At 41.9% G+C, this 19,814-nt stretch overlaps 1 protein-coding gene across 3 annotated transcripts in view; it reads left to right on the forward strand.

Annotated features, from left to right (window-relative positions):
- LOC146817864 (amine sulfotransferase-like) overlaps positions 1 to 19,814 on the forward strand; it is a 278,102-nt gene that overhangs the window by 15,765 nt on the left and 242,523 nt on the right. The window contains exon 1 of one of the 3 annotated variants that reach the window (XM_085611344.1): positions 11,276 to 11,363. The exons of the other annotated variants lie outside the window; for them this stretch is intronic. The gene's annotated coding sequence lies outside the window, so the exon portion shown is untranslated. Of the gene's footprint in view, positions 1 to 11,275; positions 11,364 to 19,814 lie in introns of those variants that run through there. 3 annotated transcript variants of the gene reach the window in all.

A 19,814-nucleotide genomic window follows, 5' to 3' on the forward strand; every position in this document is an offset into this window, starting at 1 on the left:
TGTCGGGTATGCTTCCACCTATTGACTGAAAGCGCATACCACGACCAGGACATACTTCAAATTGTTAACGCGCTCCAGCTGGATATAATCCATTTGAAGCACCTCAAAAGGCAAAGATGGTGGTGCAAAGTTTCCACTCAGAACAGGCTCCCTGCCCCCTGGATTATGTCGTAAGCAGACCATGCAATATTGTACCAAATGAGCAGCAGTCCTAGAAATATTGGGATTGTACCATACAGGATCTAATAATGCACAAATACCGTTCACCCCAATATGAGCGGAACCATGTGCCATTGTCACCACTGCATTCACTAATGCATTAGGCAACAACCACCGCTGCTTTTCTGTCAGATCAATCCAACAACCATCTGTATCTAATCTCCCAATTCGCTCTTTCCAGTAAGCCAGTTCAATAGGGGAAGCTTCTTTCTGTATTCCTCGGACAGTTTCCATGGTATTATCAAACATCTCTGTTTCAGCCACCCACCTAGCAGAGCTAGTCACAAACATTGAGGTTAATTTGGATTTCACAGTTTCCTTAGCTACTTGATCGGCAAAGGCATTACCCTCCCCCACTACATCAACCACTGCCTTGTGTGCACTACATTTGACTGCAGCCACTATTTTTGGTAACGTCAATGCTATCAGTAATCGCAAAATCAAGGGGCCATGCTGTATTCGCTGACCATGAGAAGTAAGAAAACCTCTTTCTGCCCAATGTCGGCCAAAACTATGAGCCACGCCAAAGGCGTACTGTCTGTCGATGTAAATGTTTACTCTCAGTCCTTAACTTAACTCACAGGCCCGAAACAATGCCACTAATTCAGCCGCCTGTGCTGACTGATAGGGTACTCGAGAAGCCTCAACTATAGTGTCAAGAGTAGTTATTGCATAAGCAGCAGTTGTCATGCCATCTGGTAACTTGAAACAAGAGCCATCGACGTACAACTCCCCTTGAGGGTCAGATCGAGGAGTATCAGTCAGGTCTACTTGTCCCTTCGTTTCTTCCTCAGTCCGAAATATACAATCATGAACATCATTGTCTTTTCATTCGAAGGGAGGGGTAGTAACGTTGCCGGGTTCAGAGTGGCACATCGTTTAATCGTAATGTGTGGAGCAAACAAGGTCAATTCGTCTCCGGTAAGACGCGCACTCGTAAGGTGCTGGGTCTTTGTTTTATTTAATAATGTATCCACAGCGTGCGGTACCATCACTGTGAGATCAGTGTTCAGAACGAGCCCTTCCGACTGTCGAATAGCCACAGCAACCGCAGCAGTAGCTCTTAAACAGCTCGGGAGTGCTCTGGCGACATTATCCAACACCGCCGAGAAATAGGCAGAAGGTCTCTGCTTACCACCAAATCCTTGTGTTAACACAGAAAGCGAGCAACCGTCCACCTCGTGTACGTAAAGCACAAAAGGTTTTTGGTAGTCAGGTGTACCAAGAACAGGTGCAGACCAAAGCGCAGATTTCAAAGAGTCAAAAGCATCTTGACAAGCATCAGTCCAGGGTAAAGGTTCATGCACATCTTTAGTGGTTAAGTACAGAAGAGGTTTAGTAAGAAGGGAAAAATTAGGGATCCATTGGCGACAGTAAGAAGTTATGCAGAGAAATAAACGAACATCAAGCTGAGTACGAGGTACAGACATATTCAAAATGGTAGTCACACGCTCAGGGGTTAGTCTCCTCCCCTCCTTCGACAGTAAATGACTGAGATAGGTCACCTCCTGTCGACAATATTAAAATTTAGAAAGGGATACTTTATTGCCATTAGCAGCCAAATGAGACAATAATTGTACAGTGGCATTCTTACAACCTTCTTTGGTATCAGAGGCCACTAACAAATCATCTACGTATTGCAAAAGCACATTACCAGAGGGCAATACCAAATCAACCAACAATGTTTTCAAAGCTTGACTATAAATACTAGGACTCTCTGTGTACCCCTGGGGAGCACTGCAGAACCAGAAGCTGCGACCAGACAATGAGAAGCCAAAAATATGGTGGCTATCAGGATGAATCGGAATGCTAAAGAAAGCATTTTTTAAATCAATCACAGAGAAATATTTAGCAGTAGGAGGAATCATAGTGAGAATAGTAGTGATGTCTGAAACCACAGGGTATTGGGGCACCACTATTTTATTAATTTCACGCAAATCAATGACAAAACAATAGGTATCAGCATAGTCAGGATCGATTCCAACAGGGGCTCTCTTTAGGATAGGCAAAATGGGGCTGTTGCACACATTAGCAGCTGTCTCTTCCACCACACCCCTTTTTACCAAATCTTGTATGATGGAGAACAAAGCCTTCTCGCCAGCCGGAGAAATTTTGTACTGAGGTATACGAGGAAGCCAAGCATTTTTCTTCAAAGTAATAGAAATTGGCGGAATCTTTAATAATCCTACATCTGTGTCACCAGTGGCCGACAATGTTGCTGGAATAGCAGCAAACTCAGGAGGGAGGGGTTCATTTGTAGTGAAACACTGAAAAGTATGCTTCCCAAAGGAATTAATAGTCAAGTAAACACCATCAGGTGAACAATGAATCTTAGCATGTAAATTTTTCAACAAATCCAAGCCCAACAAATTTTCGCCACAATGGGAAGTCAAAAGAAACGGGGAGTTTATCGTAACAGGACCAATTGTAAAAGGAATAGGTTTGGAGATGAGGCTCACCACCGGAATTCCCGAGAATCCTACCGAAACATTATTGTGCCCGGACAGAGCAGCCCCTTGGACCAGGGAATGAGAAACAGAACTATTCATTGCACCCGTATCAACTAAAAACATTTCAGATGTCCCCATCAAATGCACCTCTACATAAGGTCCTTGCTGATCAATGGGTACTGACACCTGGCCCTCACTCTGTCAATGGCTATCCAATGTATAAGCATACCCTTCGGTCGCGTCCATTGCACACTCTTCATTATAATACTGCCTACCTCTTGGATTATCAAAATAATTATTTTCTTGTCCTACTTGCGTCGCCGCTTCTCGTCGCATATCACTGCGATCCACACTTCCCGACCTCTTCCTCTACTTCTCATAGCCCCGTTCTGGGCCAGCAACAACGGACACTGAAATCACCAATGCCCTTCCTCCTTACAATAAGCACACTGATTTATTCCCAAAACGACAGCCGGCCCTCTGCCTCGTCCAGTGCCTGCCCCCCTCGGGACGAACCCTCTACCGCCTTTCTCTCTGCCTCGTCCTTGAACAACTTGGTGCAATAACACCCGTGTTTTAAGATCCTTTGTTCTCTTTTCCGTCTTATCCTTACTCTCCTTTTCTCTATGGTCGTAATAATTGGGCCATACTCAATATTACCGAGGGTGTGAAAGTGGTCCAGGTACTTTCAGCGGCTTGTGGCCGTGCAGAGACTTCTGGTAACAAATTGGTCACAAAATGATTAAAAAATAATCATACGCAGCCTTCCAACGATAAATCCTGTCCACTAAAATCAATGAATACGCCCTCAAATCTAGTGAAAACATCAGAAACACTTTCATCTTTCTTCTGTTTACATGCGGTCAATTTGTCCCAATCCACCTTACGAGGCGGAATTAAGGAATGCATGTAAGTGATAATACGGCCAGGTAATGCCAATAATTCAGGTTTCGGCTTATCTCCAGGCTTACGATCCTTGTCCCAATCTTTTATCTGTTCCCATGTTCCGCCTAATTCTTGAGCATGGTCCTGATCATGCACCTGACGCCATACGTCAACGGGAACTAACAATGCAAAAAATAGCTCTATGTCAGCTAAAGTCATGACAGCCGAAGAGGCCGCTTCTGTGAGTTCTTTATAATAAGCCGTGGGACTCTTACGGGGGTCGGGTAATTGCGATTTTAGCGAGAGGACTTCACTCCTCTTTCAGGGGGTGTAAACCCATTGCTCCTGCACTCGGGCCTCTACACGAGGTCTAGTCACCAAGCCCTGGTCATCCTTTAGTTCCAGTATTTCAGGATGAAAGATAGGATGAACTTCTCGCATAGGATGCTGAGTGTCCCACGAGGGACACTTTTGATGCATCCGTTCTCGATAATTTAATAAAACCTCCACATTTCTATACACTTCATCTGGGCTAAGTTCAGACTTATGAGCCCTGTCCCGGATGTCATACATCACTTGGGGGGCCATCCCTCCTGGAAAACACTGTTTCCAGAGAGTAATAATACATGCAGCCATGTGTTTCAATGCATGTTGCTGCATAACAGGCTCATAGTCTCGAAGCGTGTTCCATATATCAGTTATAGTGTAAATAGGCTGTCGCATCCACTGGGATGACTGATTCTCAATCATCTGTTTCTCATTCTGTCCTACAGACGAACGGGTAAACAACTTCCATGCATCGAAATCCCCCGGAGCACGAAATGGAGTCGAAACAGCTGGAGATGGGGTCGTGCTCGCAGAAAGGGAAGCCCACGCAGGGGTGGGGGGAGACAAAACAGATGTGGACATAACGGAAGACGGCAGTGTAACAGGCCATAAAGTAGCCGTCTCAGACACTGAGGGAGACAAAACAGAGGACATCCCTGGAGAGGCAAGGGAAGAGGAAACAACAGGCGCGGGAGCTGAGGGGACCTGTACAACGGGATATACACGCTGCGGAGCATAAGGTGGAGGTGGACGAGTGTCCAATAAATCCTCTATCTCATCTTCCGCTTCAGTCCCAGCCACATAGGTCTTATCCACTTGCAATCTAAATTGTCTGTCTGCACAATCAATCCCTTGTTCAGTTCGTGCTTTATCATAAGCTAAAGCTTTCTGCGTAATCGTCTGATTTCCTTTCATCCTACATACTTTCTCCTCCCTCATACGTCTACGCTTTGCTTCCTTCTGCCATAGGCTTAGGGAGTCAAACATTGATTGTCGACTACATTTAGAAAATAATCGATCCTGCAGAAAATGTATCTTTTTTTCATCAAAAGATCCGGTTAAGGGCCATTGTAATTCCACATTATCTTTAGTATATTTATGCCACAGTGTATTAAACAAGAGAGGTGTAATACCATGCTTTACATACATATCATAACTTGGACTGCCCTCAGGCGGGGCAGGTTGACTTTCAGCCAAACGCGTATCATTAGGGCGGCAACAACATCCAAAGCAACCCAATTTGCTAAAACACGGCATGGTTATTGTCGTCACACGTTCTTCATTCGATCATAAAAATAAGCTTCCAAACATGGCCATGTTCAAACATTCACAAAACATACAACCTCACACTCATTCAAACATACACAAGACAATAATATATATATACATACAATGATATTCAAAAATTACGTTTTTTTTTCCAACAAAGAACAGAGCCCGTCGACTCCTGTTCATGGAGAATCAATCAAATTCAAATTACAAGACCGACAGATACCAAAACTAAGCAGTCCAAAGACTACCAAGGGACCGTCAGACAGGTATAACCACAGACCGACCTACAGACCATCCCGCAGCCTTCCTGGTTCACTCTTGGGACTATTCTGATTAAGCCCGCTTCATTAGCACCGCTTCAGATGTGTTCCCAAGGTTACCCAGGTACAGCCACAGGCTTTTCCGAGAGCAGTCCGGCGGGGCGCGCACCACACGTGCCACACCGGGCGTCCGATCGGCGTCTCTATTATTCGCAAAAGGTCCTTGGAGCATATATATGTGCAGCCACCACAATGCTGCCCCATCAGACCCCCAAGATTCTCCGTGGTACACTGATAACCAAATACTTACACAGTTAGCTGCTTCAAAAGCACTGCTCAATAGTGCATGCCAAGAACATCAAAACAATTCCACTCACCTGGTGCACACAGGTACAATGGCGTGTTCTCCACTGCCAACTCCTGAAGACCAACACGGTCAGCTCCTGGGTTACGCCCGTAGGACTCCGGTGAAGGGTCACTAGCAGCTGGGGATACTCTGATCGTGAGAGCGGAGTAAGTTCATACCAAAGATGGCTACATTTCAAAGAATCCTTTTTCCGTCCACCTGCTTGACCAGAATTACTCCTTGTCCTTACCACCCGTTTACGGGGAGGACGACCCAGTCACAGAGTCCCAGCGGAGTCGCCAACTGATGTACCATAAAAATAAACTAAAGGACTATACCTACCAATAGTCCCAATACCATTACCAAATAATCAGTTAGTTGGCAGTGAAGAAGGTTCAATCGTTTATTAAACAAAATACTCTATAGAGGAGCCTCTCCGAACCTCACCCATAAGGTGCTCCGAGAAGACTGTTGGCTCGTATTCAAACATGAGGTTATATACTTTTCGGTTCAACACATACAATCACCGTTAAAGGAAAAACACCAGTTGGCCCTCGAGCTCCAGGAAAGGCCATATATGGCACGCATCAGACCAGTACAAAGGCTTGACTATCTATTACTGATGAGGTCAGGAGGGGTGACTCCCTTTCGTCTTGGTGCCTGGGAGTGTAGACACGGCGCCTCCAGGAATGCACTGATCACCCCCAAAGCCAGATGTGACCTTGAGTCTTAGAACAGTCGAGTAAACAGCCTACCTTCAGCTGCTACCAGTAACTCGGATGAACTGGGGCCTGACAACTGCACGTGATCAACGCGTGATCACGGCCCATGCTCGAACATATGTTCAGAAGATGGCGTCTGTATGGTTCTTGGCCTACTCTTTTAGCAATAGATATACAGGGAGGAAATAAACTAATTTCCTCCAAGCAAAAACATATATATCAAACAGGGAGTGTACTTATAGATGCATCATGCTAACATAATATAGGTCCGATACTCCATATATATGGGAAAGCTACCTGTTTTATCCCTCACTTATGCCTAGGGTACCACATGAACACTCGTCATGAGCCTTGATATTTTGTATATTTTTAAATCAACCCCCGCTCTGAAGATTTGTTTCTGAAAAACAAAAATATAAAATGAGCCTCATGAAATGTGTGCCTGCCACACAATATCGTATTGATGAAAATGTTGGCAAGAGCACATTGGCAAAAATGATCCCCATTAAGCATGCTGAGATCTCTAGACTGGGTGGTCAGACACCTACCATGTGAGTTAGAGAAAAGGGCCTCCACTTGGCTCGATGCTGCCTTATTTGTAATGACTGTTTGGTAGCAATGACAATACTTGGCCTAGTGTGCTTGTTGCAGTTGTTAACCAGAAAAATAACATAAGGAAGTGGTGCAATCGCCAATAGTATTATTGCTGCACACTTAACTAGTGCAGCATTTCTCAAACATTGCACTGCAAAAAAGGGCAAGCATGTTGTGCAGATTTTCTGCATGTGTAAATCTGAAGGAAGCAAATAAATGTTGCCTTTGTACATATTAAAGAATATTATTTACTCCAGGTTGATAAGGAGAAAATAGATTGCAGAACCATTGCTATACATACCAGTGGCCCAAGTGGCATGGGCCCTAATGCAGTGAAGGAAATTGGCCCCATTAACCACAGTTTGAACTGTGAAATACAGCAATAATCAATATATAGTGGGCCCCTCAGGCTTATGTGCTCTGGTGCTACTGTACCTGCTTCACCAATGGAAGCTCCGCCCCTGATACATTCAGCAGTCAGTTTTATGATGTACGTCAAAAAGTTTAAAACTAAAAATCAGTAATTAAAAACTAGGGACAACTCACTTTCCATTATTTTTGCTACTTCTATAAGACCATAAACAATGTTTTCCCCTCAAACATAGTCCCATCTCTAAAGTAAGATGTCCTCTATCATTTGTACATCAGTGAATATAAACATTAATAATAGCAGTGCTAAAGGATGTTGTTTGTGAAAAAAACTCACACTCATAGGAAAAGTCTTATGTAATTTATTTTCTGTTTATTCATTCTCATGACTATATAAGCGTCCTGTGGGTTATATCATACCACTACCCTCCTGTATTTTCACTGTTGTTTATGATTAGGATATGAGTGCAGACCTGATTATAGGATGTTCCCTGTTTTATTTTTTTGTTTTTTATGCAGATCGAGATGGTCTGAGGCCAATAGTCAACATTGTCACCAGTCTTCAGGCAAACCATTTGTGGGAAACTATGACGATCTGTGTCATTCTCCACCCATTTACTAGTCCTTTGGCACACATTTATTTCCTCTTTCTTGACGTGCCTGGAGCTTCAAACAGACAAAGAACTGTTACATTTATACGCAGAAACACTTTCAAAGTAGAAGTGACTAGTAATTGAAATAAACATTAAGATGGTGTGACCTAGGGCCAGATGTACGAAGCATTGTTCCAGATGCAAACGGCCCAATTCGCAGAATGCTTTTTCAAATGTAGAAAATTAAAAATGCAATTCGGTAACTTATTACTGAATTGCACTTTGCATTTACGATTTATTATTTGGAGGGGACGTGTTTCGGGCATCCCTTCCAAATACCGAATCGGTATGGTATGTATTACTGTTTTGAGACCAAATTTTGGTGCGTCTACAATCATTTTAAAAGTATTTTTTATGTGCAGGCAGTGGTCCTATGGACCACTGCCTACTCTTCAAAAATGAAACTTCAAAGTTTAAATATTTCCTTTTTGAACGCAGCCCATTTTCCTTTAAGGTAAACGGGCTACGTTAAAAAAAAGGTTGCTTTATTAAAAAACAATCACAGATGTGGTCTGCTGACCTCAGCAGGTCACCATCCCTGTGATGGCTGCGATTCATAATGGGGCCGAAATTTCGATATACCTCATTAATATTCATGAGGAATGTCAATTTGCGACCTACTAGGAATTGTTATTAGGGAATACAATTCATAGATCAGTATTCCTAATGTTTGTACATCTGGCCCATAGTTCACAGAGCATAGGAGGTGTGTTCATAGCTTTGATAAAGGCTGTCACCATCATAACCTTGCATTTCTATAATTTTAAGCCCATAAAAGAAAAGCAAAATTCATTAGAACAACAAAAGTGAATATTTTAATGCAGTTGATCTTAACTTTTTGACTTCTGTTGACCCCATTGATACACTACTGGAATTCGGGGACGCCCTCATTAGTAATGTCTATCATTTGAACCTCAATACAAAATACAAAAACATAGAAACAACTCTACATCCAACAAATACACATGTTATGACATGTTATTGAATTCATCTTGATGGTAAGGATGAAGATTTTCAATATTTGCTTTTATTTCTAAAAGACAAAGTGATCCTTTTTTGTGCAGAGGGCCAGATTTATCAATATTTCACACAATGAGACACATTGCAGCAAGACAACTTGCTTGTGCTACGTGAAAGGGAAAAGGCAGAAATGCGCCATATTTACCAATATATTGCACATTACCCCGGTCTGCATCTGCTGGTATACAATCCGCTGCCTAATGCCAACATAGGAACCCTTGCACCATTGTACAAGGGTGCCTGTGTTGCAGGCAGTATTATTTATGTGCAGGAAGGGACATGTTCCTGCACAAAAAACAATCCTTAGAGGCTTTTACCTCTTTCTAATTGTGCTGTTGAGCCTCTATTGGGAAAGCATAGCAATTTGACGCATTCCCTGGTTTACCAGTCTTGGTAAATCTTGGTAAATCAGGGATGCTCAGATGTAATTCGCCAAGTCCGGCAGCGCTGAGTGTTGGTCCCTAAATATGCTTTCTGCCTGCGGACTGCTGGTAGTCTTCCACCTGGTGGCCGCTTGGTCTGGTGCACTTCAAGGGTGTAATGAGGTCCCGGCGCCCTGATGAATTTGGCAGAAAGCGATTTGGCAATGAAACATGTCGGCCATTCAACTTAAAATGGTCTAAAACATGGTATGTTTTTTGATCATGAATGCAGACTTCACGAATTAAAGACATATGCAGAGTGCCTTTTCGCAACTAATTTTTAACTTTTTCTGTGCTTATGAGGCAGAAGGTCTCCTACCTTCACAGGGATTCATAGGGCGTTATTTTGAGATGTATACCACACACAAAGAGTAGTTTTTAGGTTGAACTCATATAGTATTCTTCCACACATTTTGGGTGTTGGTTCCGTTCCCTAATATAGGAAAGCGCTGATGATGAAAGAGTAAGCAATTTGTCAAGAAACTGCCAATTGCTCCTTGGTGGTTGCTTACGTGAGGCACTTTCTATAGATACACACTTTTTACCCATATGTGTAGCATTCACCAAGACACATCTGACCTTTTTTATAATAAAAAAAAATGTTTTAAAAAATACATGTAATGGGAGGGTTCCTATATATACATTAGAACGTCCTCCACTTGAAAGTGAGTAGTGAGAGACCCAAAAAAGCATTGACTTGATATGTGGTGTGCGACAAGTGCTTCTATGTTTGGTCTTGATTCTGAGTGGAGGGCACCCTTGATGCCTTTCTTTTCCCTCTAAAGCTCCTTTTTGTTGAACACAAAAAGCAGGAATTATGCCAAAATCCATGGGTGGAAGCAAGGGAATGAGAACACCCACACTCCACCTATGGAGTGCCTTCCCAGGGCAGAGTAACGCAAGGCTGTGCCTTGCGCTGCCTTGCAATGCTCCAGATTTACCAATCAACGCAGAGCCAAGCAAGGTGGCCTTGCATTGCTTGGTAAATCTGACTTAAGGATTTTGTTTCCCTTGCAGTACCGTGTGTGAAGCTTGGGCAACACAGACCAATGATAAATCTGGCCCTGAATGCAAGCTATTTTTGTCAGAGCATGACAATGCTTCATTGAAGCTGCAGATTGTCACTACTATAGAAGATTCTGTCTGATGTATTTGTGCTGCTCCTGTGAATAAAGCTAAGGATACCAATTTAATATTTCGCCTTCAATTTAAATTCATTCACATTTAGAGAGACATTTTTAATTTTCAAGTTAACATTTTGCTTTTGATGTATACACTTAATTTATCTTCTAAACAATGTTTGTGGACCCCCTGAGTAGGTTTTGGGAGCCACTAGTGGTCCCTAGGCCAAACGTTAAGAATCGCGGTTCCTATATGTGCTTTGAAGCAACTCTCTCGCTATGATCTAAAGTGCTCAAAAGTGCAGTCAAGTTTCTACCACTGCTCTATTCCACTTTTATCAAAAGGAGATTTTCAAGGGCATCAACTCAATCCATAATTCTCTCTTTTCCTGAAAGTGGGAAGCACTGGTGTTTATTTTAAGTGGGGATGCCTTTGGGATCTATAATAAGAAGGAAGAGTCTTTACGCTTTTTCTCAATATATTCTGCATAGGTTGTTTGGCTATCAACGTAATCTCTCTCACTCAAGTATGACGTTGCCTCATCAAAGAACAAACCTTTAAGAATGTTATCTTTTTAATGTTTACTATAGTGTATTAATGGCCGAGCAGAGCAAACCATAGAAGCAAGAACTTATCTACACAAGAACAGTCGAAAGGTTGTAGTGAGAGCAATTTTACTAGAGGTACACCACTGTGGAAATGGTAATAATTTATACACCACTTCAATGACAAAAAAAGAGGGTGCAAGTTACTAAGACAAATAACAAGAACCTACCTCTACATTGCCTACTGAAGTGTAAAATAAAGTGACATAAAATATTTAATTGTACAATAAAGAAAAGTATTCCAGATGTTAAAAACAAATGTTGCTTCTTAGCTAAACAATAAAAAGTTCTTTCTAGTATAACTGCTGATGACTTCTTCAATATCCAACTGCCATTGAACATTTTCAGTTTAGATTTCCTATTCTTTAGAATCATGGACTTGGAAATCATTAAGGCTTAGCTTAACCACTGCCTCTCAAAGACGTCCAGCAAAATAACAGATGAAACGTCATGATCATGCATGTGTTAATAAATAGTTATTCCCCATGAGCAAGGAACATCTGGTACAGACATATTTCCAGAAGTCTGGGGATGCAGAACAGTTGCATAGTATATGAGAAACGTTATCATAATTAATTTCCCAGAGGCTGAGTTATTTGATTATTTTATGTAGACATTTTCAGGGGTGTACATTGCATTCTATTTAGTACCCTTATGTTGTTATCAGTCTTCATCTAACATGGATGTGACTAGTTCTATTTTGCCAATCTTTTTTATTTTCTGAAAATCAATAAATTGTTGTTCCAAATTTATTTGCACATCTTAGATAACGACAACACGTCGAGCACAGGAGAGGTCAAAAAATGCAACAGCTGCTTCATTAAATAACTGTTGGGTGAGCCCGAAGATATAAATGACAACAAAATCTCACAACAGCCAGATGTACTAATCATTTCAATGGTTGCAAACACTCTTAAGGTTCCATTTAAGGGGCTGAATGCTATGTCAGTCTGAAAGGCTCTGAACGGCATTCACAACCGATGGATTACGATGTTAGGTAACCGTTCGGTCCTTCCGAATCAGTTCCGACCAGCATTCGGAGAAACTAAGTCAGTGGGGGCTGATTTGTACGGCTCTATGGACCATGTTTCTGATCGAGCGATTACGAAGTCAGATTTGGATAGCCTCTCCAAATCGGTTTGTCCTAAATGAATCAGCTGTCAGGCCCCCCTTCACCCTGAGGCCTCCGGTTTGCAACTATGCACAGTGTGGCAGGCACCATGGCCCGCTTCAGGGTGCAAGGTTTTCCGCAACCACCCATTTCTTCAATGGGAGCCTGTCTAGTCGGTTGGAACATAGGCCCCCATTGAGGTCAATGGGAGTCCAAACAAATAGTGTTCGGAAACATCATAATCGGTCGGTCGGACTCCCCGAATCCGATTCGGTCGGAAACCTTTACGAGACTGAGTCGGACGTGATGCTTTCCGACTGACATCCTAATATGGCCCTAAGTGTTTTTTCGTATTTACTAACCACATTTTAGGAGTAGGAAAAATACTGAATCAGTATCTTGTACTGCCATTTGATGCCATCAAAATACGATCTCAAAACACTAAAAATTCATTACACAGCAAAGGAGGTGGTAATATATATGTTAAAGAGAAAGTGACCTCTTTGAGAATATAAAAAAAAGTTTAAGAGTAGGTAGCGATCATGGGACCACTGTCAACTCTTAAACAAACCATTTTTTCATGTTAGTAGCTATTTAGCCAGCCACTGGGTAAATAGTGAATTTCTGATGCTATTTATACAGATGCTGGCTAAATAGCAGACATTACGCAATACTTGACCGGTGGCTGTGTAAATAAGTAGGAAATGTAATTATTTATGCAGCCACCAACTAAATAGCAGAGATTATATAGTATTTGGCAGGCGGTCATGCACAGAGCAAATAAACTTTGCCATTCACCTGGTCACTGGCTAAATAGCAGAGATTGTGTACTATTTGCCCACAGTCATGCAAATATCAAAGAAACTTAATTGTTTACCTGGTTGCTGACTAAATAACAGAGAATATGTAGTGGCCCCGTTTAAAAAGTGACTTTTCTCCTCTATTTACTTTGCCTCTGGCTATACTGAATAAATGATGTACTGTTTTGCGGTTGACCTTGAAAATAGAAGAGAAACGTTACTATTTTGTTAGATTCCCCAGCACACGCTCATATCAATTCACAAAATATTTTAAACATTATGTTCATTTCCACTTCTTTTATTATTATTCTTTGTAATTCTCTCTGCTTTCAGCCAACACTTGTTTCTTCGCTGTTACCATGACTTCTTCAGTGCTATAAAATCTGTGAATGAAGCTATATGTCCGGTGAAAATTCCAAAACGAATGTCAAATATGTTACACAAGTATCTGTGCTGGAGTCTTGTATGTTCTCAAAATTCATAAATCAACTGTCATAGAGTACCCCCAATTCAAGCCTTAGAAAATATCTCATCCAGACCTGTCGTGCCCCAAAAGTGTACACAGACCACTGAGTCCGTCTGATTACTTAAAGTTCCTTGCTGACAGTCTTTGACACTCGTGAGTACGCCGAGTTTGTCACATAGTGGCTTGCAAAGTAACAGACAGTATGCATAACTAGGCCAGTAACCATGCAATTAGCAGATGACCTTCACTAATTACCAAGCTGTGTCTAAACAGCTTACATTTTGTTTTATGCCTTATGCAGATTTGAATGGGCACTTATCACCAGGTAAAACTGCAAATAAGGAGTGAATATACTTGGCTTCCATCTTCTTATGAGAGTTAGGGTCCTGATGTACTATTATTTTATTCACAAAATATGGTCTCAAATTACACTCATACTTTTTGTGAATAGAATAGCATTTTACAAACAGACTTATGTACTATTAGGTCGGTTCACAAAATAATATGTCGTCGGGAGTTAAAGAATGACCTGCTTAATTAATATTCATTAAGCAGATGGCAATGCGCAACTCTCTGTGATTGACTATAATCAAATGAATGATTGACTGCAATGGACAGCAAATCACAATCTCAATGACTGCATTCCAAAATGGAAAACTCTTTTTTAAAATCTGCCCATGTTCCTTAAATGATTCAGTGCTGCTTCCCAAAGAGAAAGGGATCCAAAAGGGACCTCTTCCCTTTTGCAAATTAGTTACCAACCCCTATTCAAGAGTCCTTAATTTACCAATGGTTTGTTACAGCAATCCTAGTCATAAACTATCAATAAATTCCTTTCTGAATTGTTTAGGGTAACGGGGAAAAAACTTTCACGACCCCTCCTATTTGCAATACAGAAACAATTGCAAAGCTTTTTTTTACGAGCAAAAGAATTTTCCAACTCATACAAGGGAGTTTTGTACACAATTATAAGCACTTTTGTTATCACAAACCCTGTGATTTTGCACCATGAGCGCCTTACTGCTAAAGCTGGCTGACATGCAAACACTAACCAATAGGCAGGCCTGGGCATAATCAGAATAGTTTGGGTAATTTTGTATTATTCTTCTGAAAAATTGCACGACTACGCCTTCTCATGTAATTAAGAGCAATTTGGCCAAACATCTTACAGAAGGGGCACCAGAATAATGAACTTAGCAAGCAGCTGTTAGCTGCTGCTGTCCCTGTTCCAATACATTTAATGCTAATTTCTCAGCTCAAAATGCACCCTTGGGTCCATTTTGGATGCAAGGGTGCATTTTTCACTTAGAAAACAAGGCTAAATACTGGGTTATGCTCTTTGCGCAATTCTACTCAATTTTGCTTTCATTCCAATTAATTACACTACAACAATTTATGCAAGTATAGCATTCCCACATATAGGTCTAAAGGCACCCGTGGGCATATTATCAAGAAACGGCGTTAAAATTATCACCGCATTAGCGGCAGAAAACTGCCGCTTAAGTGGCGATACTAGGCTTGATAATTTGCCCTTGAGAATTCCCATAGAAGCCCATGTTCTGGTGTCAACATGAGCTTCTATTGGAATTCTCTGCGGCATATTATCAATCCCATTATCGCAGCTTTAGCGGCAGTTTTCTGCTGCTAAAGCGGCGATAATTTTAACGCCGTGTTTGATAATATGTCCCCAAATGTTTGAATGTTTTCAAGTTATTTTGACAGACATGGTGCAGACTGCCACTCAATTGCACCACGGGCCTAGACACAGTGATATGAGAGTACCTTTATGGTTCTGTCTTGTGCTTCACACATGCTTTTACTGCTTTATCTTTACCAGCAAAGGTGGCTAAAAATGAAGCTGATTAGAACGTTTGAAAGACTTCTTGAAGCTGTTTATTTCTCCATAGCTATGTACTTGCACTTACTCACAAAGGCATTTGAATGTGCCAGGCCCGGATATTGTATTATCAGAACATGCCTTTTTCTGTAGCAAATCAGTGCATTCTGGAATTATTAATTCTGGTTCAGTTCAAATAAACAAATCAGACTAAAACACCTGTAAACAATGATTTATAGGCGCAAAGGCCAGAGATGTAAATGTTATATTCAAGTGACATAGTGCTGTCTGATATTTAGGGTGGTCTTATCAAAATGGAAACATTTGAAATCATCAACACAGTATAATTGAGAGGCGTCATTCCAATCTCATGATGAAAGGAAGGAAAACTATGGGACTGAATTAGGACTGTGAAGATGGAGTTAACTCCATCAGGATGGAGATAAACAATACCTCCGCCATCATGAGAAACATATGCCTACCAAATTTAGAGTTGCCCTCTAGCCCTGTGGATAACTTTTAACATTGACAGGAATTGCTGTAATGGAGGTTCCTGTCTGTGCAGGAAAGTATTGACAGACTATATTGTCAGACATGATTGCCAGCTGGCCGGAAAACATTTCAAATGTTTTTCAAAAACAAACTACAAAAGTGGGAGGAGTTTGTTTTTGAAAAATAAAAAACAAATGCCCCCCACATCCTGTGAGTTTTTTCCAGGGTATCAGGGTCATTGTTTTTTTCCCTCTCACTTACAGCCAGGATTTGCTCTAGATAGGGTGGACAATGTAACGTTTGTCCTCCTAAGACCCCTGAGGAACCACAGCAAAATAATTTGATTATAATTAATTGAACTGAATGTAATTGGAATATGAATTAATATTCCCAGGAAATCAGAGAAACACATATAGGCATCAAGGACACAGAAAAAAGAAACTCACAGAATTAGTTTATTCATTGGATTTATTACAAAAAATGTATGAAATAAGATACTGAATAAACAGAAACATTTTGTTACCTCCATTCTTGAGCCCACAGATGAATCATTTCATAGTTCTACTTTTATACTCATTTTCCAGACAGGCGATGTGGATCCCTTGTTGAGGTTTCAAAACTGATTGGGGGTGATTCTCTTTCAAATTGTATATTCTGGCTGTAGCTCAGACACAGCCTTTGTGCTAGAGGATGGCTCTCATAGCAGATGCAATAGTTCTGGCTCCAAGCAGGAGTATCCTAACAAGGAAACAATGAAGCATGAGCTTTTGGCACCCACCTTGCATCATCAGCCTTCCTGAAGCCTTCTTCAAGCACAGACAAAAGGACATTCCTGCACAGAAACTTTGTCACTTATAACAAGAGAAACCTCTGACCTAACCCTCCCTCCTAACATTTACCCTATTTCATCACTCAAAACTAATCCGCAGTATGCTAACTAGGACCTCGCAGAGTTTCTGTGGGTAGTCTTTTATCCATCCTTCCTCCCTTCAATGTATGGTTCTCCACCCTCCAGCTACATGGGTGCAGTCAATACATTTCCACTGTCTAGGAAGCTGTATCTACTCTCTATCACGGCATGCAAAATGCATCCCAATGGGCCATGAACTTAGACTTTTACCACATATAGAGTCCTACAACTACATACTTGGTACATATCTACTGCACATATTCGCACATGGAGTGTCAACTCTAAGAACTTGGAATCACACTGGCTACTTTACCAATTTTGACAATCATTGTCTCCTTGCTAGCCTTAGAAATATTTCTGCCATATAGCTATCCCCTCACCCTTTATTTAGCCTTTAGAGTTTCAGAGACCACTCGTCTGGTGCTGACACTATCACTGCTGGTCTTGGTTCCCAGTGCTATGACAGATGGCATTCAAGCTTGTTGTTACTCAGAATCCCTATTTAGGCCATCTGAGAGGATTTAACTGAAGCCTCCCTCACGATCTTCTGTTCATCTAAGCCGTCTTATGAAACTGAGCGTCCTTTTACTAAATGCTATAGCCTTTGATCCCCTTTTTTTTAGCCATTATCCATTTTCATGGACTTCAGCCATCTGAGTTTCTCAAACTCTTTCTTCCATTCTTCACAAACCACACTCCTTTCCACACATCCAACTTTAGACCCCTCTGGCAAGTTTCAGTCCCTCTGCCCTCAGATCCACCCTCAGACTTCTGTGATAGCATCAGGCAGCATCTGCTATGACTCAGAGTGTAACAGTCCTGCCTATTATCCCTTTGCATGCTCTGAATTTTCAGTAAATACTTATCAGTTCCATACGTGAGCTGACACAGATAGCGGTTTCTGGGGGTTGACATCATAAAAAGCATGACTAAGAGCCATTTTCTGAAGAAATATCCTAATACATGTGTGGAAATATGGATTTTTAGGGTCAGTTATGTCCCCTATCTTGGACCCCAACGGTTTCATGTATAAACCATAAGTACATGTATGTTCCCTCCAGTTCCAGTTATGAAGACGCAAACACTTGTGCGTCCACCGTCAACATGTCCTCTTTCAGATCCGCCATGAATGGGCCGGATATTCTATTTCTAAGTATGAAAGGCCACCGGCTTTATATGGTTCATTTATCCCATTTTTCAGTCCAGGCGAGTAGGCCCTGATTCTGCCATCAAGTCTTTTCTGCCTTCTGCCTCTGAAAGCTCCAGTCTGAGCTCGCATCTGTACCCATGAACTTTGTCCTACTCCCTGCGCGGCTAACGGTGCCTGACTCCAGCCTGTTGCCTGCCAAAAACTGTATTTCACCTTCAAGATTATCTGCTTTGCTCCGCTCCCTATCCAATACATTCCTGTCTAGTAGTTTAAGTAAACATTCTCCCAGCTACCGAGCAAAGGGCCCGGCTTCTCTGTCTTCATGCAAGTAATTAATAGCCCTATTACTATGGAAGATTTCTGCCCTCGCATCTAGTGTAGACACTTAGACGCTTGTACACGCACTAACGGACAGTATAGTCAGTATAGAATAAGATTCTATCCTAAAAGACCTTTCTTTCTGGATAACACAGTTCTTTAAACATAGGATATTAGATATGATTTGGGATTAGGTTGACATAACCCCAGACTTCTGTCTCCACATGTAGAGCTAAATGTCAAGTCCCCTTCATCCCCTAGTTACACGTCAATCACACGTCATGCTGCTGCGCGCGCATCTCTGCCAAGTATTTCTGCTGACATTGCGAAATTCTTTCATGGAACCACCCATTTAGGACATCATACCTGATGACGTTCTTTAGTTACACCCACTTTAGTTACGCATGTATGTTCTTATCTTTGTTATCAACTGTTACGCCTCCGGCATCTGTTTCACTGTAATGCCTATTGTATATAAATGATTACTTGTCAATAAAGTGGGGTCCTTCACTTCCTGAACCTTCGTGGTGATGGAATATGGAGTCCTCAATTCGAATTGATTTTGGAATAAAGCCCGTTCCGAACCTCTAATACCACGGATTCTGCCTCTTATTTTACTGAGCTATTATTATAGATTTTGGCATAGAAACATATAGGTGTCCTCCTGCTCCCTGTCTTCCTAATTCTCCTCCAGGTCCTTCTGTGCCTTCTGGTATTGATCCTCCTCCTTCTGGTCTGGTACCAAGTCCTCCTTTTCTGGGTTGTTGTGGTCCTCCTGATCCTCATCCTAGTTCTAGTCACCCAGGTACTTGCTTCCTGAATCTAGCACTCCTGGTTCTAGTCTTTAATGACACTTGTATTCCTGGCCCTGCTCCTGACCCATATTTGTATGGGCTCTTCTTGGTCCTCCTTATCCTGGTACTACTGATCCTCACCATGACCCTGTTGATAGGCTGGGTCCTTCTGCGCCTATCCCTGATGTCCTGGCTCTCCTAGATCTAGCGATCCTAGTCTTCCAGATTTGGGTGATACTTATTCTGCTGGCCTAGGTCCCTGTCGTCGTGGCCCACCTGTTACTGTGTCAACAGGTCCATGTCTTCCTTATTAGGTCCTCCTGGGCTAGGACTGTTCCATTTGGTGCTATTCTGGTCCCATTGGTCTTTGTGGCTCTGATATTCCTGGTCCACTTGATCCTCGCCAGCCTGGTCCTGATTCTTCACTTCCTGACCCCCCTGCTCCACATGGTACTTCAGATCCTGGTCCTCTTGCCTCCTTGGTTGTGATCCTTCAGTACACTTAACTCTGTTCCTGTTTACTTTGATCCCTAAGGTCCACCTAATCCCCCACAATCTGGTCCCTTGTTTTAATGACCATAGTCCACCTCCTCTTGCCCTGAATAATGCTCCCATTCCTCCTACAATTTTTCATGATACTCTTGGTCTTGGTCCTCCTTGTCCTTGCCAT

This window comes from Triturus cristatus, chromosome 6 (genome assembly GCF_964204655.1).
Source record: "Triturus cristatus chromosome 6, aTriCri1.1, whole genome shotgun sequence".
NCBI classification, from domain to species: Eukaryota; Metazoa; Chordata; class Amphibia; order Caudata; family Salamandridae; genus Triturus; species Triturus cristatus.